General features: G+C 40.7%; 1 protein-coding gene across 1 annotated transcript in view; it reads left to right on the top strand.

The window, feature by feature from the left end:
- The first annotated feature begins 10352 nt into the window (after positions 1-10352).
- Positions 10353-10946, top strand: part of LOC140138764 (TNF receptor-associated factor 2-like) — a 44427-nt gene continuing 43833 nt past the window's right edge. The window contains exon 1 of the mRNA XM_072160529.1: positions 10353-10464. The gene's annotated coding sequence lies outside the window, so the exon portion shown is untranslated. The remainder of the gene's footprint in view (positions 10465-10946) is intronic.

Raw genomic sequence — 10946 nt, 5'->3', positions numbered from 1 at the left:
TGGCCTTTAGACAAAATTGCGCAATTTTGCAATTTTCACTTTACCCCACCACTCAAGTGATAATAGCGCTATTTCGCTATTTTCAAAATGGCCTTTAGACAAAATTGCGCAATTTTGCAATTTTCACTTTACCCCACCACTCAAGTGATAATAGCTTATTTCGCTATTTTCAAAATGGCCTTTAAACAAAATTGCGCAATTATGCAATTTTCACTTTACCCCACCACTCAAGTGATAATAGCGCTATTTCGCTATTTTCAAAATGGCCTTTAGACAAAATTAGCAATTTTGCAATTTTCACTTTACCCCACCACTCAAGTGATAATAGCGCTATTTTCAAAATGGCCTTTAGACAAAATTAAGCAATTTTGCAATTTTCACTTTACCCCACCACTCAAGTGATAATAGCGCTATTTCGCTATTTTCAAAATGGCCTTTAGACAAAATTGCAATAATTTTGCAATTTTCACTTTACATCACCACTCAAGTGATAATAGCGCTATTTCGCTATTTTCAAAAATGGCCTTTAGACAAAATTGCGCAATTTTGCAATTTTCACTTTACCCCACCACTCAAGTGATAATAGCTATTTCGCTATTTTCAAAATGGCCTTTAGACAAAATTGCGCAATTTTCACTTTACCCCACCACTCAAGTGATAATAGCGCTATTTTCAAAAATGACCTTTACACAAAATTGCGCAATTATGCAATTTTCACTTTACCCCACCACTCAAGTGATAATAGCGCTATTTCGCTATTTTCAAAATGGCCTTTAGACAAAATTGCGCAATTTTGAATTTTTCACATTACCGCACCACTCAAGTGATAATAGCGCTATTCCGCTATTTTCAAAAGTCGAAAATGCGTATCTGTCTGACCTAACACGTAGCGGAATCGAAATGCGTAAACATTAGATTTAACAGTTCTGCACCCTTGCGATGGTCCAGAATTTCGAATCGGCAATAAAAATATCCGATCTTTCCGATCAAAAACACAAAGTTACAAGTTTAAACATACTATTGTATTGACAAAATACAATATTGCCAAACAATATAGAATAGAACTTTCCACGTTAAGTTGTCACATTATTGCAGGAAATACGGTTACCAAACATTGGGAAAGTTCGCAATGCAATTCCCATTCGAACGTGTGGGAAACTGAAAGTGCATTATAATAAGACAGGCTATCTTTTGATTCGCGTGATAGACACTTGTAAGGGTAACAGTAAGGAATGTGTGTTATTAACTGCAATGTCAATTAAAACAAACGAAGTTACCTGCTTTGAATACATTAGGCTTCCGTTACATTCTTGCATGTTTTTGTTTGTTTACTCATCGTGGAGCTGCATGTGAAAGGTTCCGATTATCATGATTGTTTGTTTACGATCATGTGATGAATCATGTGATTAAACGGGACTGTCACCATTTTGTAGAGTGGGGCGCTATGTTTATTTAATAATAACAGACGATGCTGGACATGACATGTGTGTTTTGTCGTGTTTTATAGTTTATGTTGTAGTCTTTTTTTCGGATAAGCCGTCGTCGTGGTCTGCAATAATGATGAGGCCGTCGGCGTGGTGGGAGGGCTAAAATTGGTAAATGGCGTTTCAAAAATAGTTGCCCCTATGTTTGGCCCCTTCCATTTTGTTCCATTGCAAAGTCGTTGATGAATATTTACGCGGTTACTTGGTGTGTAGGCCTATTTTTGTCATGTACAAATTTTTTCAATGTGTGTGTGTACAACTCTTATCAGCTAGATTCCAGACCCAAAATGGCGCCATGACTGTATTACAGGTTTATGCACCCAATACAGCCGACTCAGAAGAGATGGTAGAAGAATTCTACGACCTACTACAAACTACTATCAATAAGACTCCAAAAAAATGACATCCTACTTGTTATGGGAGACCTAAACGCAAAAGTTGGATGTGATTGCACACAATGGGAGAACGTTATAGGAAACCATGGTTATGGGCAAAGGAACGACAGAGGAGAAAAGCTGCTCAACTTCTGTGCAGTAAACAACCTTTTTATAACCAACACAATGTTCAAGCAAAAGAAGGACAGCCGACAGTGGACATGGGAGTCGCCAGACCAAAAGACCCACAACAAAATAGACTACATTATTATCAGCAACCGATGGAAGACCTCTGTAACCAATGCGAGGAGCTTCCCTAGCGCAGATGTAGGATCAGATCATCAACTCGTGATAACAAATCTACGCTTGAGATTCCATGCCAAAAAGAAACCAAATTACCCGAAACAATATGATATCTTCAGGCTAAAAAGCCCAGAACACAGGAAAAACTATGAGGTGGAAATAGGGGGTAGATTTGCCCCACTGCTGGAGCAACCAGACACAGATACTGAAACTATGTGGGAAGGAATCAAGACAGCATTCAATGAAACATCCAAAAAAGTCCTTGGCTACAAAAAAGGACACAAAGAAAAGCCATGGATTAGCGAGGAAGTCATCCAACTGGCAAACGAACGAAGTAGAGCAAAGCAAGAAAAAATAAAGGACCCAACCAAGAGAAGTAGATACAACTTCTTAAGTCGTGAAATAAAAAGAAAAGTCAAGGGATGCCGAGATCAGTGGCTCAAAGACCTTTGCAAAAAAAGTTGACAATGCACATCAGGCAGCAAAGTCAAAAGAAGTGTACTCAACCATCAAGAAAATTACAAGAAAAGCCTCTATCAGAATGCAAACCATCAAAAGTAAAGATGGACAGATTCTTACTGAATCAGAGGAAGTAAAGGATAGGTGGAAAGAAAGCTTTCAAGAACTATATAATAAAAAGAACCCAACAGATGAGGAGCTAACGCAAATTAGTGTTCCCCAGATGCCCAGCTGCAAGATAGAACCAGCCATCCTACGAGAGGAAATTGAAAGTGCTGTTAAGAAGATGTCAGATGGCAAAGCCCCGGGATATGACAATATCACAGCTGAAGAACTCAAAGCAGCTGGGAGCACAGGGATCGAAATCCTACATATGCTATGCACCAAAATATGGGACAGCGAAATCTTCCCAGATGACTGGGGAGGCTATCATCACACCAATTTACAAGAAGAAAGACAAGCTTGATTGCGGCAACTACCGAGGGATCAGCTTGCTTAGCCATGCATGCAAAGTAATTACACTTATTCTACAACGCCGAATCATGAAAAGAACTGAAGAAATTCTATCAGAGTCCCAAGCAGGATTTAGACCAGGACGTTCAACCATAGACCAACTCTTCACCCTCAGGCAAATAGTTGAGAAGCATCTTGAAATGAGGAAGGCCCTTTTCTGTTGCTACATCGACTTCGAAAAGCCTTCGACTCAGTGTGGCAGGAAGGACTTTGGAAGGCACTTGGCTTCTTTGGTTTCCCAAACAAAATCACCTGTCTCCTGAAAGCTCTCTACAATAAATCTGCAAGTACTGTCAGAGTAAATGGGGAACTAACAGACTGGTTTACAACCCTGGTTGGAGTTCGCCAAGGATGTGTAATCTCACCCCAACTTTTTAACATCCTACTGGAGATGACTATGTTGTATGCCCTGCACGATACCAACATAGGAGTAAACATCCAAGGACAAGTGGTGAACAACTTACGATTTGCAGACGACATTGCACTAATTGCTAACAGTGAAGAAGACCTCCAGACACTGGTTAGCCTCATTCATCAAAGCAGCTCAGCTTTTGGACTCAAAATAAATATCGCTAAAACAGAAGTCCAGGCCATATGCAAAGAAGACACCCATCTGAACATCACAATTGACAATACCCAGCTTCTGCAGGTAGAGGAGTTCACATACCTGGGAGGAAAGATCACCCAAAAAGGATCCTGCTCAGAAGATATTAAACTTCGAATAGGCAAAGCCCTAGGAGCTGTGCAGAGACTACAGAGTATCTGGAGTGCTAAGGACATCCAAACCAACACCAAGATTGAGCTTTACAAGGTCCTTGTTTTGTCAATATTGCTATACGGAGCAGAAACCTGGACATTGAAAAGAGAGGATGAGAATCGACTGCTCACTTTCGAGATGATGTGCCTTAGGAAAATAATGGGAGTAACACGGAGAGACAGGATCAGAAACACCATCATCCGCAAAACCCTGGGTGTTGAATTTTCCATCTTGGACAGAATAACCCGGAAGAGACTGCATTATTTTGGCCACGTCCAGAGAATGCCTCCCTCACGCCTTCCAAAGATGGCCTTTGAATGTCACATCCAGGGAGTCAGACCTAGAGGAAGACCGCCAAAGAGGTGGAGAGACTGCCTGCTAGCTGACTGCAAAAGAACCGACCTAAACTCCATAGTAAATGCCAGCCGTACAGCAGATGACAGAACAGTTTGGCGGGACATTGTGATGCGGATGCCACCACTCAACCCCCAGTTGGAGTGAACGGCATAGGTCAAGGTAGGTCAAGGTGTACAATTTATATGCAATGGAAATAAACTATATTGCCTTTTGGTTTGGTTTCAGTGTTGAAGGGGCTGTGTAATAATTGTGACAAGGTTCCTCTCCCGGGGAGTTGCCAAAGGCATGTAAAGAAGTCTATCTTAGTGTCGTCATTTGGTTTTCTACCGTGTTTCTAATTCCTTCCTTCCCCTTGCTGGATATGGTTATGTCGCCCGGGGCCCCCTCCCCTCCGGCACATGCATAAAGTGTTCGCAAATTGTAGCAGTAGGCCCAAATAGTCTTGATCTTGATTTATATTGCAAAGGGGGGGGGGGGTGAAAATGTGCATAGACCTTATTCAGTGTTTCTGTAGGCCTACTGTTTAATCTTGGTGTGTGGATCTCTGGAATGTGGAAATTCTATAATTTGGACGGGTTTCAAAAATTTGGAATAAATTTGTAAGGGGCTGTGCAATATCTATGAGCCCTGGGGGGAGGGTAAAATTGGGGGGGGGGGGCAAGAAATTTTTGGCGACCCAAAAAGGGGGTGGGACCGAAACGGAACATGCTCCAAGTCATGGATTAAACGGAATAATTACCAAAGACAAGGCAAATGAGTGGTATTTTTGTTTTGAAAAATTGACTTTCAACTGAAAGGCCCTGTACAAAGCATTAGGGATTTTGCAATGTCCCCTTTCAGAACCGTGACAAGTGGGTCAATGCAATAGATGGAAAAACCCGTTCGGCTGCTGCATGTATGTTATTAAGAAAAATAGAAACACATTTTGGCCGTAAATCCCCAGATGTGAAGGAAATGCGTAACCATCAGACCTAACACGTCAGACCTAAGAGTTCACACTTTCTTACTTGCCCTGCGGGGCTCTTCCGTTTTGGTCCCACTTGGAGCACGTTCTCGAAACGTTTCCGCTGCTGCGTGTATGTTATTAAAGAAATGAGCAGTTCAGTTTCTTTCTTACCCTGCGGGGCTCTTCCGTTCTGGTCCCACTGGGAGTATGTTCTCGAAACGTTTGGGCTGCTGCGTGTATGCGTAAACGTTGAACAGTAGAATGAAGAGGTAAAGTGAAATTCTCAAAATTTCTCAATAACAGTTCGCACTTAAACTGCATAAACATCAATTTCTTAAGAAAGACCTAACACATCAGACCTAACAGTTCACACTTCCTTACTTACCCTGCGGGGCTCTTCCGTTGTGGTCCCACTGGGAGCATGTTCTCGAAACGTTTGGGCTGCTGCGTGCATGTTATTAAAAAAATTAGCAGTTCACAGTTTCTTTCTTGCCCTGCGGGGTTCTTCCGTTCTGGTCCCACTTGGAGCATGTTCTCGAAACGTTTGGGCTGCTGCGTGTATGTTATGAAAAAAATTAGCAGTTCACAGTTTATTTCTTGCTCTGCAGGGCCCTTCCGTTCTGGTCCCACTTGGAGCAAATAGAAACACATTTTGGCCGTAAATCCCCAGATGTGAAGGAAATGCGTAACCATCAGACCTAACACGTCAGACCTAAGAGTTCACACTTTCTTACTTGCCCTGCGGGCTCTTCCGTTTTGGTCCCACTTGGAGCACGTTCTCGAAACGTTTCCGCTGCTGCGTGTATGTTATTAAAGAAATGAGCAGTTCAGTTTCTTTCTTACCCTGCGGGGCTCTTCCGTTCTGGTCCCACTGGGAGTATGTTCTCGAAACGTTTGGGCTGCTGCGTGTATGCGTAAACGTTGAACAGTAGAATGAAGAGGTAAAGTTAAATTCTCAAAATTTCTCAATAACAGTTCGCACTTAAACTGCATAAACATCAATTTCTTAAGAAAGACCTAACACATCAGACCTAACAGTTCACACTTCCTTACTTGCCCTGGGCTCTTCCGTTGTGGTCCCACTTGGAGCATGTTCTCGAAACGTTTGGGCTGCTGCGTGCATGTTATTAAAAAAATTAGCAGTTCACAGTTTCTTTCTTGCCATGCGGGGTTCTTCCGTTCTGGCCCCACTTGGAGCATGTTCTCGAAACGTTTGGGCTGCTGCGTGTATGTTATGAAAAAAATTAGCAGTTCACAGTTTATTTCTTGCTCTGCGGGGCCCTTCCGTTCTGGTCCCACTTGGAGCATGTTCCCGAAACGTTTGGGCTGCTGGGTGTATGTTATTAAGGAAATTAGAATCTGGAAATTGCAAAATGTAGGGCAAAATTGCGCCATTTTGTGGAAATAGCGGAATAGCGCAATTATCACTTGAATGAGGAGGTAAAGTGAAAATCTGAAAATTGTGTCATTTAGCGCAAAATTGCGCAATTTTTTTGAAAATAGCGGAATAGCGCAATTATCACTTCAATAAAGAGGTAAAGTGAAAATTTGAAAATTATGCAATTTAGCTAAAATTGCGCAATTTTTGAAAATAGCGAATAGCGCAATTATCACTTGAATGAAGAGGTAAAGTGAAAATTTGAAAATTGCGCAATTTAGCGCAAAATTGCGCAATTTTTTGAAAATAGTGGAATAGCGCAATTATCACTTGAATGAAGAGATAAAGTGAAAATCTGGAAATTTGAAAATTGCGCAATTTTGTTGAAAATAGCGGAATAGCGCAATTATCACTTCAATGAAGAGGTAAAGTGAAAATCTGAAAATTATGCAATTTAATTGCGCAATTTAGCGCAATTTTTGAAAATAGCGAATAGCGCAATTATCACTTGAATGAAGAGGTAAAGTGAAAATCTGGAAATTTGAAAATTGCGCAAATTAGCGCAAAATTGCGCAATTTTTTTGAAAATAGCGGAATAGCGCAATTATCACATCAATGAAGAGGTAAAGTGAACATCTGAAAATTGCGCAATTTAGCGCAAAATTGCGTAATTTGGTTGAAAATAGCGGAATAGCGCAATTATCACTTCAATGAAGAGGTAAAGTGAAAATCTGAAAATTGCGCAATTTAGCGCAAAATTGCGCAATTTTGATGAAAATAGCGGAATAGCGCAATTATCACTTGCATTTTGTGAAAGTTTCATAATTGCAATGTTGACTTCATAATTGCGCTAATTTCAAAATGGGGTTGATAATTGCGCTAATTTGAACAAGTTATTATCATAATTGCACTATTTTCATCATAATTGCAACGTTGAGTTCATAATTGCGCTAATTTCAAAATGCAGTTGATAATTGCGCTAATTTCAACAAGTTATTGTCATAATTGCGCTATTTTCATTGAGCATTGTGAAAGATTCATAATTGCAATGTTTAGTTCAAAATTGCGCTAATTTCAAAATGGGGTTGATAATTGCGCTAATTTGGAAAAGTTATTATCATAATTGCACTATTTTCATGGAGCATTTTGAAAGTTTCATAATTGCAACGTTTAATTCATAATTGCGCTAATTTCAAAAGATGGTTGATAATTGCGCTAATTTCAACAAATTCTTATCATAATTGCGCTAATTTCAAAGCCTCACATTGATAATTGCATATTAGCAGTCAGTGTTGCTATTCTGTGTTAATATCGCTATTGTCAGTTCCAGCGCCTTTATGCATTGATTGGATCAAAATATTAAAAATGTTGTTACATGGGGTAGAAAAACCCCGGTCCCCGCACTCCGTGCATCCGCGGGTATTCATGCTCGTCGAAAATTTCGCGAAATAAGGGGTGTATTTCAGATGAAGAAACGCGATTCGCGAAACACACAAAAAGGGGTGTTTTTTCAAACCACGTGTTCGCGAAATTGCGGAAAAAAAAAGGGTATTTCCATCGAGCAGCCGATGCGTTTTTGCCAGAAAATAGTATAGGGCCTATTAGAAATATCATTCGCGTTTTAGCGAAAATAGGGGTATTGTCGAAGGGCAAATAATTCGCGAAATCGCTAAAAAAAGGGGCATTTTTCCCCTAAAAACGTCGCGAAATGAGATGCAAAAGGGGGTGTTTTTAAAGTTCACCGACAAGCATGAATACCCGCGGATGCACGGAATGCGGGTATGGCAAGCCAAGGGGTCCAAAAGCGTGGAACAGCTACGCGTAGCTTCTTTCTCGTTACGAGCAGCTGTTTGACCAATCAAAATAGTCAAATTTAATCACGTGGTTGGGTCGTTAGCTGCGAGTAGTATAGTTATAGGTATCCTCTTTCACAATTATTATCTTGTAATTAATTTACGGAATTAGCATAGATAACGAACGGGTAAAGGAGGCCAAATCAAGCACGTGTCAAGAGAACATGTTGCTAATGCCTGGCTAAAATGACACAAAGCATATTTATTTAGTGTTTCCAAGTTTACACCGTGTTTAATAGCAAGTAACTTTATACTCGGGCTGTATTAGCGGTGCAGGGGATATGAAGGTCAAACATCAACTATACTACTGATGTAAAGCGCTGTGTAAAGATATTGCAGGAAAGCGATATCACATGCCACTGTGTAAATATGGAGAGAGTAAAATGGGTCATCATTTTTTTCGGAACGGGGGGGGGTTCCTAAATTGACAAAAAGTCGGCGTCAATAAAATTGCGGCCCTCACTATTTCGGCATCAAAATGTTATGACCCCCGACTCCCACCACCGATACACCTTACCCCCTAGACAGGCTAAAATTGTATTGAAATCAGTCTTTTTGAATACAATAAACACACTATCTTTAGTCATCTTGTGACTCCCTACATTTTGTCATTATCAATTTATGACCCCCTCCCCCTTATTTTTCTTTCCAAAAAAGTATGACCCCTATATTTGGGATCCCTTCCGAAGAAAATGATAGCCCCTAAATATAGAACAATCATCATTCTGTTCAGATATTACTTTAATAGCACCTATACCATTTTTTGCTGATATACTACAGATGTTTTCATTTACAAAAATTAACAACGTAATATTTGTGAGAGAGGATGTTTACATCAGCTCCACGTGTTTAAAACCGCGAATCTGATTGGTTAATAAGCTGCACGTAACGAGAAAGAAGCTACGCGTAGCAGTTCCACGCTTTTGCACCCCTTGGCTTGCCATATGCGGGGACCGGTGCTGCGTGCAAAACCACATACCTTTGCAAAATATGATATTTTGCATATGCAAAATTACATACTTTCCAAAAGTATGTAGTTTTGCATATGCAAAATTACATACTTTCCAAAAGTATGTAGTTTTGCATATGCAAAACTACATACTTCGGCAAAATATGTAGTTTTGCATATGCAAAATATCATACTTTACGGTCACTATGAAAAATACAAGTTTTGCTGGGAAACCCCGTGCAGTTCGTGTTTGTGAATAAGGGCGCATGTCACAATGATTGGTAACTTATATTTTAAAAGGCAAAATATAGCGGACTGTGTATGTAACAAATGAATTAGCAATATCTGTAGGCCTATCTGTCTTCACAATCCTAAAGTATTAGGCTACATATAATATAAATTATTCTTTGAAAGTAGAGAATATTAGAACAGTGACCGTATGGATCCATTCTGCCCCTAAAGCGGCCGATACCGAACAACACATAGGGCCTACACGGCCTTGACCTGCGGTTGTCTAAATTCTGAGGGATTTGCATGCTGGTCAGGTAGAAGATAAATAACAGGGCAGAGTGACCTTCAGCTCTCCGTGTTTCGTCAGACCTACCGTATAGGCGTAGGCTGCATGGGGTGTATCCTGCATAAATAGGGCCTACCTCAGGTTCAAACATGTTTCACATTGGGGTGTACGCTGCATGACTGTATGTTTCTGTTTTCAGGGAGGATTATCCTAATGTCTAATAAATGATGAGGGACATTAATTTGGTGGTATGCACCCTTACAACACACATCGCGCGGTGTTTCTTTATGCAAAATAAAAGCTATGCAAAACATCATACTTTGTTAGTATGTAGATATGAATGCTATACCGGGAGAAAAACAAACTTACTTTCTTGTATTTTCCCGTGTATATCAATGGGACGAATATTTAGTGGTGTGTGCCCGTAACATAAACCCAGCAGGCAAACCAGAGCTGCAGACATTCGTTCGCCATTCGCTGACATACCGGCACTGAGCTGACATTGCATTGAGCAACACAGAAACTACTCATGATAAAGCCCGAGTTGAACTGAAGTGAACGTGTGTACTGTATGGTAAGTTGGCATATGTAGTGCGGGTTTCTAGTTTCAGTGCTTGCTCTGGTGCTTGCCTTTGTTGTCCACACGGGTCCGGGTACGCGGGTGTCCACACCACGCACAGTGTCATCGACCCTATTTCTTCATGGCAGGAATAGCCATGGTAGGCTGAATCCACAGCCACTATTAGCCATTTGGTTCAAACCTTTAAAGCTCTTTAAAACTAATAATTAGTCGAGGGACATAACTAAGGCTACTCACAATAGCCGGGTAATCGATCTTGGTTGTGCGTGAATAAGCTTGTATACCCCATTGAGGTCAATGGTCGTCGACTTTTATACTGCCTACAGTGAGTACAGCTGTACTACACGCTGCACGCTGTAGTCTTATACAGGACCAACGCAATATAAAATGGTCAAATTTTGAGTTCAAAGCGCACGGCCAATTTTCAAAGCGCATTCTAGCGACTATCATATCTGTTCAACACGTATTTTCAAGTG

This window comes from Amphiura filiformis, chromosome 18 (assembly GCF_039555335.1).
Source record: "Amphiura filiformis chromosome 18, Afil_fr2py, whole genome shotgun sequence".
Classification (NCBI taxonomy): Eukaryota; Metazoa; Echinodermata; class Ophiuroidea; order Amphilepidida; family Amphiuridae; genus Amphiura; species Amphiura filiformis.
This window is presented reverse-complemented; position numbering and strand designations above follow the sequence as displayed.